Source organism: Mesoplodon mirus, assembly GCF_964341445.2.
Source record: "Mesoplodon mirus genome assembly, chromosome: 2".
Classification (NCBI taxonomy): Eukaryota; Metazoa; Chordata; class Mammalia; order Artiodactyla; family Ziphiidae; genus Mesoplodon; species Mesoplodon mirus.
The window spans coordinates 123,659,927-123,674,874 of record NC_138977.1 but is presented as its reverse complement, the minus strand read 5'-3'; positions in this window follow the sequence as shown (position 1 = coordinate 123,674,874).

The following is a 14,948-nucleotide window of genomic DNA, read 5'->3' as shown; positions in this document are numbered from 1 at the left end:
CCTGAGAGATGGCCGAGGTTGGGAGCTGCTTGCCGGCTTGCATGGTGGGACACGGGGACACCAGAGAGGGACACCTCCCACTCAGGGCCCTGTGCCGGCCCTGGGCAGAGCAGGGTCACCCTGGTGGCCCCCAGTCTAGGGACTGGGGGAGGAAGACTCTGGCGGGAGGCACCATCACCTGACATCAAAACCACACGCTGGGGCCTGGCCATCCCCCAGGCCATCCCCGTGCTGCATTCCTGCTCCCAACCCCTCCCTGGCCGGGGCGCGGGGTTTGGAAGGAGAGAGGGGCCGGGGAGGACCTTCAAGTCCACCTGGTGCCCCCGGGAAAGCTCAAGGTGGGGCCAGGGACCAGGCTGCTTCCTGCTACCCTGCCTCCTGGGGCCTGCGGACACCACTCCTGCTGGCCGCTGAGCCCCGAGCCTCCCCAGCCTGTGAAAGGCTACCTGGCTTCAGAGGTGGGAGCTGCCCCGCTGGACCCATGGTGACAGGGGGAGGGGGCACCTCGCGGGGGCCTGGGTGGTGGGCAGCCTGGGGCTCTTACGGAGGAGGCATCTGGGTGAGTGAGGATGCACGGCCCCCTGCGGCCACCCCACCCTCTCTGAGGCCACCATCCCTGCAGGTGACACCTCAGGATGCCTGGCCAGGCAGGGTGAACCCAGCAGGTGCTGGTGGGGGCCCTGGGGTGGTGGGTGCTGGGCTGTGTCCTGGCTTCGCCAAGGGAGTCTCAAGTTCCTCTTAGTGACCCCAAATCCTGACACCCATCCAGTGCCCCCAAGTGCCAGGCACTCTCGGCAACAGCCACAGACGCACAGACGACGGCAAAGACGGCAGAGACGGCACAGACGCACAGACGGCACAGACGCGCAGACAGACGCACAGACAGACGCAGTTCTCCTCAGAACGAGGGATGAGGAGCAGGATGAATGGGGCCCCTGCCTGGCGGCCCCTCCCCCAGTGATGACAGCTCGGGCCCAGGCCTCACCTGGCCTGTCCTCCAGAGCCCACCATGCCCCGTCCACGTGCCCCCCAGACCACGCGCGTGCACACGCACACACACAGGCCCCACTGCAACTTTGTGCCAGCCCTGGAACAAGCAGAAACCACAGAAGCCACAGGTGAATTCAGGAGGGCAGCTGTGCACAAAACCAATGTTCAGAAAGCAGAGCAGCTTCCAGTTAGAAGAGATGATAGGGAGAACACGGCATTTACAACAGCGATAAAAGCTGTCATTGTCTAAGCTCAAACTTCACTCCCGGTCTCCGTGGAAAACCCCTGGAAGGCGGCCGGCAGCACCACCCCTCCACCCTCCACCCGCACCCACACTGCCCGAGGTGGGGAGTCCCAGCATCCCTGAGATGACATTTCACCCTGAGCTCATCTAAAACGTGACTCGGGCCATTGAGATCACCAAAGAACTTCTCAGTTGCTGGAAAACAAAGGGAGAGTAGGTGAGAAGAATCTGGAGGGACCGGGCAGTGGGGACTCTGCCTCTGCCAGATGTTAACGCCCATTCCCGGCCCGGGAGAGGAGGTGGACCTGATACACGAGGGACTCGGGCGGCGGGGCAGCTTCTCCACCCGGTGGGGGGCAGGCGACCCCCTTCCCGGGCTCTAACCCAGTCGACACCCCTAAAACATGCCCTGCGCCCCCTTTGAGCTGGGTTCAAGAGGTCATGTGACTATTTCTGGACGGAGGCAATGTTTGTCACCCCAGGGTGAGGCAGTTATAAACCGACGTGCTAACAACCTCCTACAAGTCAACGGTCAAAAGATGAACAGCTGAGAGAGGGAGCGGGCAAAGCACACGTGCACACGGGTTCCTGATAATTTATAGGAATGCCAACAAACACGTGAAAAGATGCTCAGCATCTGTGGTCATCGAGGAAAGCAAATCAGTGAGTCAGGGCTTCACGCCCACCTGGACGCGGCCTCTGGGGGCCCAGGTGGGCACTTCAGAATGTTAGATGGTCGCTACCCAGCCCACCAGTTCCACTCCCCGGCACAAACCCGAGAGAGTCTGAACACCTGTCCACACAAGCAGATGTGCACGCTAGTACGCAGATGTTCACACAGGTGTTCACAGCAGCTGGAAGGTAGAGACAGCCCAGTGGCGTTGATGGATGAAGCGATAAACGTTGGATGAAGTGATGAACAAAACGCGGTCCATCCACACAGGGAGGACTGTTCAGCCCCCAGAAGGAAGCCAGTTCTCACACCTGTAGGGACAGGGATGAACCTTGAAGACGTGACGTGACGTGAAGGGGCGGCTCCTGAAGGCCACACCTGTAGGTTCCTTGCGTGCAAACACCCAGCACAGACAGATTCCAAGAGGCAGAGGTGGACTCCGGGGGCAGCTGGAGGGAATGGGTGACTGCTAATGGGCACAGGGTTTCTCTGGAGAGTGGCGGAATGTTCTGGAATTAGAGGTGACGGTTGCACAACCTTGTGAAGAAACTAAAAACCACTGAATTGCACCCTTTAAAAGGGTGAATTTATGTCATGTGAATTATGTCTCAGGAAAGGTCTCGTTTTTAGAAAATCCAGCGTGCTTCCTCCAACTGTCTTCGGGGGCAACGGCGGGGCCCGAGCTGGGTCAGCAGGAAGCCGCGCTGCGTCCCGAGTTTGGCCCCCCTTCCGTGAGGATGGCGTGGAGGGTGGCTTCCCCTGAAGCTGTGTGAGCCCTCTGCCCTTCTGCCCGTCAGGGCTTCCCCTCTTTTCTTTTAGGGCCTCCATCCTCCCCTGTGGTTTTGCTAGGTCATCCCATACTCTGCCTGGACTGTGGGGCCCAGGCCTGCTCACCCCCTCACCGGGGCCCTGTCTGTCCTCCCCACAGGGCTGCTTGGAGCAGGGCAGTGGCAGGAGGGGCGTCCACACCCGGCCCGCAGCCGTGGGGCCCCGGGCTTCCTGCTGGGGGGCTGGTGGGGAGCAGCTGTCAGCCCCGGGCCCAGCAGGAAGCACACTCCCCTGGCAGTTAGCTCGTGGCTACACGTTCTCCGCAGACCAATGAGATGTCTTGGGAGGGGACGGGTCCCGGGGTGCTGAGCCAGCGCACGCCCCCAGAGCCTCCTCCTCAGACCGGGGCCCTGGCACAGCCGGGGCTGGTTTTTCTGAGGCCACACCTCCTCTCGGTGGCCTCGGCCCCTCATCCGGGGCCCCTTCAGCACCCCAGCCCTGTTGCTGCAGGACTGCTCTGGGCTACTTCACCAAGAGGTTCTTTATGACTTGATCAGACCACCGTTTTCTGCACCGACTATCTACCTGGTTTTGCTCACATATTCCAGAATCCTATTCTGGGCTCCATTCTGGGAAGCAGACGACTTACTCTGCGTCTCACTAGCGCACGGACGGGGCTTCCGTGGTGGTAGGTATGTTCTGAGTCGTGCAAATACCGCCACCAAGACGAGCTGACCTTCGCCCAGCGCTTGGCAGGAGCCATGTGCTCTCGCGGGTCCCCATACTTCACGTGGAACAGCCCACCGCCACACCCCCCTCAACAGCCATGGAGCCCGGGCTCTGGAGGCGCAGTGGCCGCCCCTGCCCCTCGGCCTCCATCTCTCCATGTGTTCTACATGTGCCCTCCACGGCAACTGTAAGTGTCCGTCACGGGAAAAGCTGGGATCCCACCGGGAGCATGTGCACCTGCTGCATCTGGGTTTCAAGCCCTCCGAGAGCCTGAGTTTTTCCATCTGTTCAGGTCTTGTTTGCTCTGCACTCAGCGGTGTGGTTCTGCTCCTGCCGTTTTGTTCTCGTGGGGAGACTGCTGCTTGACACGCTTGGTGCCCCTGCGCGGCATCGTGCCCTCACCACACACACGGCGAGGCTGCACGCGGGCCCCTGGCAGCCAGGCAAGGCCTGGCCAAGCAGTGGCCACGCGGAGCAGATGGGCTGACGTGGACCTCCAGATATGGCCTCGGAAGAGGTGGCAGCTGCTTCCTCCCGCAGGCTGGATCCCGCAGCCCAGAAGGCAGCCCCCGGAGGCCAGTGGGGAGACATGGTGGAGGGGCGGGTTCCTAGGCCTGCGGGAGCAGAGCGGCCGTCAGGGGGAGAGCTGTGAATGCCTTTGGCCATTAACGTCACCTCTACTCTTGGGGCCGCTTGACCACAGTTACTGCTTTGAACGGAATCTCTGCTGCCTTGGCTTCTAGGTGCTCATTGCTCGAGAAGTTACTCGCTTTTGTACATTTATCTAATATCATTCTCTTATTCATTTTTAATTTTTTTTTTTTCTTTTTGCGGTATGCGGGCCTCTCACTGTTGTGGCCTCTCCCGTTGCGGAGCACAGGCTCCGGATGCGCAGGCCCAGCGGCCATGGCTCACGGGCCCAGCCGCTCCGCGGCATATGGGATCCTCCCAGACCGGGGCACGAACCCGTATCCCCTGCATCGGCAGGCGGACTCTCAACCACTGCGCCACCAGGGAGGCCCCCATTTTTAATTTTTTAAACTAGGGGCTATGGGGGAGTCTTTAGATTTATGATCACGTCACCAACACTAAAAAATTTATCTATTTTTTCTAAGGTTGATGTCATTTATTTTTCTTCTCTTGTTGCATTTGCTAGAACCTCCAAGAAAATGTTGAATTACAACAGACAAAGGGGAGTGCCACTGCTCTCTCCTGCATTTTTGAGACAGTTTTGTGATTTCCATGTAGCATGATCTTGGCCTCTGTTGTGGGCAAAGTCTTCACTTTCTCCTTCTATTTTAATTAATGTTGCTATTAATAATTGCTGAATTTTGTCACATTTCTTTTCAGTACTTATTGATTTGGTTTTATGAATTTTCTGTGCTAATTTGTCCATTAAATTATTTAGGTGAATCATTGAGCCACCCTTGGAAGCCTGGCCTAGACCAGTCGTAGTACATAATTCTGCAGACTTTTTACTGGGTTCTCTTTGCTACTCTCTTATTTAGATATTTTCCTCATCTTCATTTGTAAGTAATATTTGTCTATAGTTTTCTTTTTTTGTACTACATAAGGTTTTTGTATTAAATTATACTGGTTTCATGAAGTGAATTACAGAGTTTTCCATCTTTTTATGTGTCTCGGAAAAGTTAAAATAACACTGGAATAACTTTTCTTGTAACTTAAGGTTAGATCTTACTCAGCTGTGAACATCTGTCCCTGGTGCTTTTCCCTATTTGTTCATTTTAAATCACCTTCCCAGGTTCTTGTATTCGTCTGCTCATGTTTTCCCTATTTTAAGTTATTTTGGTGACTTACATTCACTAGAAAATTACCAGTTTGCTTCAGGTTTCTGAACAGTTGTCCCAGATTTGAAAGTTGTGGTGTGTGTCATCCTTCCCACCTTTTCTGTCCCTGAGTCTCCTTCCTCGTTCCTAATTATAGGCAGGTTTCTACATTTCATATGTAAATTCTAAATCAAGACCGCCATTCCTTCATCAGGCTTTTGGGCAGGGCCAGGCAGCTCCATTTTATTTTCTTTTAGAAAAAAACACTTTTATAATTTCTCTTTTTTTCTTATTTGTGTTCTACTCAACTAATTTCTGGTTTTACCTTCATAATTTCCTCTCTCTACTTTCTAAACTGTATCTTATTGCTCTCATTCTAATTTCCTAAGATGGGCACGAAATCCCTCACTGTTATTCTTTCCTTGGAGCGCCTGAGCACTGGTCGGTTGAGTCTGTGAGCTCAGCTGAGATGCTGAGCTTTCCAGAGAGCCTGCGCGTTCAGATTTGACTTCCCACTTTTATCTAAGTGTTACCTAGGAATGTCTTAGTTTCTGAGTGGTCAAGATTGGGGCTATGTATGTGACACCTTTTAAAATTTATTTTAAATTTTGTTGGATTATAATAAGATCATGTTTGTTAACCTACTTTTTGCTCATTGAGGTTTCCTTTGTGGGTGAGTCCACGTCACGGCCTCATAGAAAGTACAATGTTTTCTCTCTGAGGAACATGAAGATCTGTGTCTACACCCACATCTGCTTGTTTTTCAGTTGCCACGAGACCTAACTATGAAGAGGTCCGGGGAGAAGTCCCGTGTCTGCCTCCACAGTCCTTGTTTTACCTTTCAGCTGGCTTTATGTGTTTAGCCCCTGTGTTATCTGGCACATATGTTTACGGCTTCCTGCCATCTGCTTGCTCGTCGAACGCGTGTGTTAGTGTGTCCAGTGCTTACGTCAGCCTCCGTGCCCAACCTGCTTCCTGTCCTTGGCCGCGTCTGGACATCAGCTTGTACCCTCTATTCTGATCCATGGTCAGTGCTGGTCTGTTTCTGGAATTCTCCTGGGGGGAGATGTGTGGATGCCACGCTCACAGCCACTGCTTCTGGGCTAGTGTGCGATGCTGGCCGGTGTCCTCCTCCCTCTGAGACCCAGGGATGACATTTCACTGTCCTCCACTTCCAGGGTTGCCAATGAGAACTGCAGCCCTCCTTAGCATTTTCTCTCTTAAAGTAACATGTTCGTTCTGACAGCAAGCACGGAACCTTCCCCGCCTGCGAGGTCTGGGAGGGTGAGGAGGGCGCCGGGGCTGCTGCGGCCATGATCATGGCAGCAGCTTCTGCGAGCCCCTGCCTGGCGCCCGCTGTGCTGCCGCCACCCCTGCCTCCGTGCTTGCAGTTGGCGACCCCGTTGGACACCTGTGGGTTTGCCCAGTACAGTGGCAGAGGTGAGAGATCAAGACAGAGCCCCACAGCCCTTCAGTGCCTTGCAGACCCTGTGCTCAGACGGAGAGAGGCGAGGCCCTGAGAGGCACAGAACCTCCCTGGGGGCTCATGGCTAGTGAGTAAAGGCTCTCCATGGCCTCCCCTCCCCGGAGCTCAGGGCCTCCTGCGGGCATGGCCCAATAGGGAAGCGGGAGAGGCTGCTCCTTCCCTGGGCACATCCCCTGGCCTGGGCTCCCTCTGGGTGCGGCTTCCCGGCCCACTGGGGTTGAAGGGGGAAGGTCGGTGGGAGGGCGGGCAGCCTCCAGCCTCCACACGCCTCCTAAGAGGCCAGGGTGCCAAGAACTCCCCAAATTAGCCCCCTCTCACAGCAGTCACAGGACCCCAGCTCAGATCACCACAGCAAAGGGGAAACTTACTGCCTTAAGAGGGGAGGGGTGGACAGCTCCCGCCAGGCCCTGCGGGACCCAGGTGTACCCACTTCCCTGCACTGCGTCCCCCAGGGTGGGCTGCCCCCCAGACAGCTGACGAGGGGCCGAGCCAAAGCCCACACTGCTTGGCACCCTCCCAGGCCCACTGCGGTCAGGACGTCCAGGACATCAGGGGTCTGGTTGCCAGCCCCTCCCCCACAGAGGGCAGGACCCCCAGGACAGGGGGAGCCAGGAGTATGGAGACAGGACACGGTCGCCCTGCAGAGAACCTGGGGAAGGTTGGCCAGAGCTACCGTCTGTCTCCCCACAAATCCCATCTGCACCCTCAGGGCCTGTGCCTGGCTGGGGGCCTCACCCCAGCAACTTGGGGCCCAGATGCCGACCCCTGGGGACTCTCGCCCCGGCCTGAACACAGGGATCTACACATTAGCACCCCGACCTGACCCCTGAGGGGGACGACCGCCCTGCCGCCCCCATGGGACTCCTGCCCAAGCCAGCCTCCGACGCCCGATCACGCCCTTCAAACCACCCAGGACTCACAGGTCCGCAGGGCAGCACAGGGTCCGGGAGGGGGTCCTGCACGGAGGAACGCCAGCAGAAAGCTGCTGACGTTTGGGCGGGTCTGCGGCTTGGCTAGCAACAGGTGTTAAGTGTTAGTGTCCTGGTTCTGACCGCTCTCTGGGACACTTAAAGCCTTAACGGTGGACGGGACAAGCAACTAGACTGTCTCGGCAACTTTTCTGTCAGCCTAAAGTTCACAAACAAACGTTTCCTTCACAAGTGTCTCTGCAGTCGGGGTGGTGCGGGGCAAGGGCTCGTGGTCTGCCTGCGGAAGCCCGCAGCGCATGCTGGCTCCCCAGAGGGTGGACGTTCGTCCCCACCCCCGTCCTGTCACCCGACCGAGGCGGGCTCTGTGCCCCCCCAGCCGATGAGCGGCTGCTGGGCCCCTGCCCATTCCTCTCCTCTGTGGCTGGGGGCGGGGGCAGCTGATGCTTTCTTTAAATCACTTAAGAACAAGGCCCACTTTCCACGTTTGTAAGACGTCCTTTGGGAAGTCCCAGAAGGAGGGGGGCATTGCACAAGGTGCACGTGATCCTCCGAGCCCCCCACCGTCTCTGCTGTCCACGGTCTGTAGGGGCCACAGCAGGCGCCATGCCAGGGGCGCCCTCCCAACTTGGGGTACTCCTCTCCCCGCGAGCAGAGCTATTTGGAGGATCGGGGCCCTGTAGTAGGTGCTGCAGACCCCCTGCAGGGGCGGTAGGGGCACCCACGGGGCAGGCAGGCCCCGTCAGGTGCCCCTGGGGGAGGAGTGGGCCCCAGGGCGGGGTGCAGCACCTTCTTTTGGCAACGGGCCAGCCTGACCCCCAACACGCAGCCTGACCCAGTCTGAGCAACGGCAGCAGGAATGCACAGGGCAGGGGCCCCGCCGGCGGCCAGGGCTGCGCCGCATGTTTTTCCTGCCAGTGGCTCTGGCCCCCAGCCACGTGAGCTGACACTGACCCACATTTCCACCGCGCCCGGCAGAAAGCAGGCCACCGCGAGGCTGGAGCCGGGGCGTCTGGCCGCAAGGCTGTGGGCTCAGAATTTCTAGGCTGGGAAGTGGGTCCCGAGGAGGAGGGAGGCCTCCCCTAGTCCTCGGGGTGCCGGCCCCGCCAGGCTTGTGGGGCGAAGCGGGGAGGCCGCCCGGGCAGGGGGAAAGGGACAGAGCCTGGTGCTCTCGCACTCCGCCCCGGCAACCCCTCCCCAGCAGGGCTGGTCCGGGGGCCCCCACCCTGGGGCTGGCTCCTCCGGTGATGTCCCCCGTCTGAAGGCGGCCCCTTGACCGGGCTCCCTCTGGTTGAACCTGACACCCTGACTAGGCAGGACAGGTCTGGATGCTGCAACACAGACCCCAAGAGGGGCCATTCCCCATCTTGAGGGAGGGGTGGATGGAGGCCAGGGGGCACGGCTTGGGGAGGGTTCTTTGCCCTCCGGTAGCCCTGCCTGCTGTGCTCAAAGACCAGGCGGTGTGTCTCCCCAACGATGGGGAGCCCTAACTGTCGCTTCCCCCCAGGACCCCCCAGCAATGCTCAGGGCCACAGCGAGTGAGGCCACCAGGGGTGTCACGGCTTCACTTGCCGGCTCCAAGGCTGGGGTCGCTGGCACTGCAGGGGCTCTGGGGAGAAGGGCCAGGTCCCTGAGCTGCAGTGTGGTCTCTCCCCACTGGACAGACGGGTGGACCCATCTCAGGACAGCTACCCCAGCAAGGTGACAGGGGAGAGGGGGCGTGGGGCAGGTGCGTCCTCGAAAACAGCTGCAGGGTCAGCCTGGGACGCGGGCTGCGATCGCGGGGGCGCAGGGCTGTGCGTGGAGTGTGTACGTGTGTGCCGCCCCGTGCCCCGGCGCAGGGGGAGTGAAGCAGAGCCCCGGCAGCCCCTGTCCCGCCAGACACTGAGGCCTGCGGCCCACGGATTCTTTCCCCGGACACCTCGGCCCCCTGCCTCCCTCCCCCGGTGCTGGGCCGGCTCTGCTCCGCAGAAGAGCCCAGCCCGAGGGTTCAGCCCCGGCTGTCACCCACGGTCTGCGGCTTCAGCCAGCCCCTTCCCCGTGGCTCTGTCTCCTTGCTGACAGGATCAGTGTGTGGCGTGGCTCCTGGGAACCTGCTGGACCAGGTGAGGCTGCGGCACAGGGAGCGCTGAGGCAAATGCCCTGGGGTCGGGGCACCCTGGACAGCGGGACATGCCCAGGCTTTTAGCAGCAACAGGCTGTGCCTCCCCCTCTACGTCCCACCCCTCCCCAGCCTGTAACCCAGACTGTGAGTCCTGTGAACCTGGTAGACAAGGAGGGAGGAGACGACGGAGGTGCTCTCTGCCTCAGGGGTGAGGCGTCTCCTGGGGCCCCCTGCTTGGCCAGAGAGCAGCCCTCTGCTAGGAGCACCCCCTCTGCTGGGAGCACCCCTCTGCTGGCTCTCTCCAAAGCTGCCCCTCTCCCCACATGTCCTTCCAAGGAAAGATGCTTTTCCTGTGGAGACTCAGCTCCCTGAGACCATCAGAACTCGGCTTCCAGGTTCAGATATAGCAGATGACTTCACAACCCCGTGGAGAGCAACAGAGGAAAATCCAGGGGGCGGAAGAAAATGTGAAAATTAAAGCGTAAATCCCCAAATCCCAAAACTCTCTGCAGGATCCACGGCCAGCCTGGCTGCCAGGGAGGGCCTCTGACTCAGGGCTTGTACGGAGCTCCATTCCTGCACAGCCGCTGTGCTGGCCTGTGGGGTCATGAGGACAGGGGTCGTCTCTGTGGGAAAGCACTGGGCGCCAGAGGGGCTGGAGGGCCATCAGGGAGCTGGTCACACCCCACACTCTGCAGAGACACCGAGGCAACTCTGGCTCGGGGATCCCTCAGCCCAGCTCACCCCCAGGTGTGGAGCGTCCGCCACCCCATCAGAGCCCAGAAGCCCAGGGCCACCACCCTGGTGCTGGGCGCCCAGGCCCAGAGGCAGGGGCTGCTGTCCTAGGGGCCCCGCCCCCTCCACCTGCCCTGGTCCAAACCCCATCGGGAGTGTGTGTTGGGATTCTGCCCATGGGTTCAGCATCCCCTCTGGGCTGTACACACATTCAAGCACCGTCCCCTGCTGCCCACTCCAGCCAGTGCTCCCCTCCCCCGACCCCCAGGCCGTCCCTGCAGATCTCAGAGCCCTTGCCAAGGCCGAGCTCTGCTAGACAGGGTCCCAGAGAGGGTGTAAGAGGTAGCGGAGCACACGGCCCGGGAAGAGGCCATCGGGCCAGGTGTCGGGTGAGAGCAGTGAGGACCCTCCTGGCCCTGCTGGGTCCTTCCCGTGTGCGACCATTAAGCACTGTCTGTCTACACTCGTGGCCGAGACCCAGAGCAGATGGGGAAGCACAGCCTCAACCCGCCCCATATCCTGCTGGGTGGGAGCTCACACTGGGCCCCCTTGTCGTGGGCCTGGGCATGAAGGGAGCATGGGGTGGGGTCCCAGCCCTCGTCTGTATCTCAGCCCCGCCCCCTTTGGGTAAACTTCCTACAAGGCTCTCACCTGCTCTCTGAGCACCTGACCTTCGGCCGCTCTGCAGCTGCTTCCCTGCTCGACGCTGGTCAGCTGGTCACTCAGCGTCACCTTTGGAGCCCGCCTCTGATTGGTGGGTTGCATTGGGACCGGGGTCTGCAAAGAAACCTGGGGCACTTGATCCTCTTCAACACGCCACGCTTTGGCCCCTGGGTGCGATGACCCTGTAACTGGTGTGTCCCTGCAGAGACCTGGAAGCTCCTGAGAGGCATGAGCCACAGCAAAGACCCAAGGGCAGCTCGTAGGTCCCACGAATGTCCACAAGCCCTCCAGCCCCACATCTTCCAGAACAGCACCACTCCCCATGAGAGGTGGGGTCTGCTGCCTGTCCCGTGACCCGGGCCTGTGGCTCCATGACTCACGAGGGCAGGTTGGGAATGGCCGTGCAGCTTCCCCCTGGCTCGTGTTCCCAGGGCACCTGCCCGGGAACCAGCCACCGCGCTGAGAGGAAGCACGGGGCACGCAGAAGCCACGTGCAGGAGCTCCAGGCCCCGCCAAGGTCCTAGCCCAGCATGAAACCCCTGGCAGTGAGCGCAAGGGCCTCTGGATGACTCCGGCCGTGGCCTTCCAGCCACCCAGTGACACCAACAGGAGCAGGGACCAGCTTCCCACTGAGCCCTGCCCACGTGCAGGTTTGTGGGCAAAACAGACGGTGCGGTGGTTTCCAGGCACTTGGTCCTGGGCTGGCTGGTTAAGCGCCGGCCAATGACCAGAGCAGACCCCACGCGGGGCCCTGGGTGCTGCCTGCTGGCAGCGGGGCTCCTTCCAGACCCTTCTGAGGCACGTGGTCCCTGCAGCGCTGGGGTCTGAGTGCTCACGGGAGCCCCAAAAGTCTTCCTGCCCTGAATCCAAAGCCCCATGACTGCGTCTTCCAGAACACTCTGCAGGGACGGTGCAGGCAGTCGGGCCTTCCCCCAGGACTGTTGCTCACGGGTCTATTGGGTTCCTTCTCCTCGGGGTCCACGTATCCACCAACTCCCCCACCCCTGAGATGTCCAGACTCTCGGTTACTCCTGGTGGGCACCACTGTGTGAATCTGCCCATCCAGAACTTCCTTCGCTGAAGGAGCATTTTCTTCTACACTAAGTCCCCTACCTACCAACCTTCAAGTTGTGAACTTTCAAAGATGCGAACATGTGTTCCCATGTCCAATCACGCAAGTTAGTCACGTGCCTGGCATACATTGTCACGTGTGTTCATCCTTTGCCAGTGGTTGTGCTTTTGTGTACTTTACTGTATAGCACTGTATAGAGTATGGTAGTAAAGTATCTTTATTTCAGGGCCAGGATGGCCGGTAGCAAGAGTAAAAGCAGCAGTGATGTAGCTGGTACTACTGTACTTTTCAAGGTGCTGTACTGTAAGATTAAAAATGTTTTATTTATTTTTTTTTATGTATTATATGTGTGAAAAGTATAAACCTATTACAGTACAGTACTATATAGCTGATTGTGTTAGTTGGGTACCTAGGCTAACTTTGCTGGACGTACGAATAAATTGGACTTATGAACACACTCTTGGAACAGAACTTGTTCGTACGTAGGGAACTTACTATACTGTATCTTTGAGACAAATTTCCCTGTGTCTTATTCTCTCTGAAAATACCAGCAGTTTATTGTGAACACGTGTGCTTGTCTGGTTTCCTCTGTTTTTTCTCCTTTGCATCTCGTCTTGAATACCAGGCTCCACCCGGGCTGGCATCTTTGCTCTACCCCTTGACATGTCTGGTGCTGAGGACTGTACCTGGCACACAGGAGTCACTGATTGTTTTGACTGTCTTTTCTTCTTTTTTTTTTTAAATAAATTTATTTATTTTATTTATTTGTTTTTGGCTGCGTTGGGTCTTCGTTGTTGTGCGTGGGCTTTTTCTAGCTGCAGCGAGTGGGAGTTACTCTTCGTTGCTGTGTGCAGGCTTCTCTTGTTGTGGAGCATGGGCTCTAGGCACAGGGGCTTCAGTAGTTGTGGCATGTGGGCTCTGTAGTTGTGGCTTGCGGGATCTAGAGCACAGGCTCAGTAGTTGTGGTGCAAGGGCTTAGTTGCTCCACGGCATGTGGGATCTTCCCGGACCAGGGCTTAAACCCGTGTCCCCTGCATTAGCAGGTGGATTCTTAACCACTGCATCACCAGGGAAATCCTTGACTGTCTTTTCTTGATGGTGTCTTTTGAAGAACAAAGGTTTTTCATTTTGATGAAGCATAATTTATTTTTCCTTTGGTTGTTTGTGCTTCAGGTGTCAAAGCTAAGAAATCATTGCCTAAATCCACGGTCACAAAATTTATACCTAAGATTCCTTTTATTGTTTTATAGTTTTAGTTTTACGTTTGGGTCTTTGATCTGTTTTGACCTAATTTTTGTATATGGTGTGAGGTGGGAACCAAGTTCTCTCTTCTGCATGTGGACGTCCATTTGCCTCGGCACCATCTGTGAAGACACTGTTCTATTCCTCTAGCACATGGTTTTGACACCCTTGTCAAACAAAGATCAATTGACCATAAATGTGAGGGTTCATTTTTGAACTATCAGTAATGTTCCATTGGCTTCTATGTCTATTCTCATGCCAGTGACACATTGTCTTGATTCCTGTAGCTTTGTAATAAGTTTTGAAATTGCTAAGTGTGAGTTCTCCCACTTAATGCTTCTTTTATAAGGTTATTTTAGTTATCTAGGGCCCTTTGCAAATCCAAATGAGTTTTAATATCAGCCTTTCCATTTCTGGAGGGGAAAAAAAAGCTGTTGGAATTTTGATAGGGATTGTAATGAATATGTAGATGAATTTAGGGAATGTTTCCATCTTAACAATACTAACTCTCCCAATCAATGAATGTGAGATGTCTGTACGTCTTCTTTAATTTCTTCCAACAACGTTCTACAGTTTTCAGTGTACGACTCTTATACTTCTTCGCTTAAATTGATTCCTAAGTTTTTTATCATTTTTGATGCTATTGTGAATGGAATTGTTTTCTTCATTTCACTTTCAGATTGTTTCTTGCTAGTGTATAGAAATACAACTGATTTTTGTGTATTGATCTTATATCTGCAATCTTGCTAAGCTCATTTATTAGCTCCAATATTTTTTGTATGGATTTCTTTTTATTTTTGTATACAAAATCATGTCATCTGCAAACAGAGATAGTTTTACTTCTACTTTGTCAACCGGTTGCCTTTTGTTTCATTTTCTTGCCTAATTTTCCTGGCTAGAACCTCCAACACAATGTTGAATAGAAGTAACAGGAGTGGGCAACCTTGTCTTGTTCCTAATTTTAGGGGGAAAGCTTTCCTTTTTCTTTTCTTGCAATGACTTTATCTAGTTTTGGTATCAGGGTAATACTAGCCTTGTAGAATGAGTTGGGAAGTGTTCCCTCTTCTATTTTTTCAGAAGATTTAGAGAAAGATTGGTGTTAATTCTCCTTTAAATATTTTGTGAAATTCACTGGTGAAGCCATATGATCCTGGACTTTTCTTTATGGTAAGTTTTTTTTATTACTAATTCAATCTCTTTATTATAGGTCTATTCAGATTTTCTATTTCTTCTTCAGTCAGCATTGGTAGTTTGTGTCTTTCTAGGAATTTATCCATTTCATGTAGGTTATCTAATTTATTGGCATACTGTTGTTCATAGGATTCTCTTATAATTCTTTTTTGTGTCTGTAAGGTCATTAGTAATGTCTCCTATTTCACTCCTGATTTTAGTAATTTGAATCTTTTTTTTTTTTTTTTTTTGGTCTAGCTGGTCAATTTTCTTGATCTTTTCAAAGAACCAACTTTTGTTTTCATTGATTTTTCTCAATTTTTGAAATTCTCCATTTCATATATTTCTGCTCTAAGATT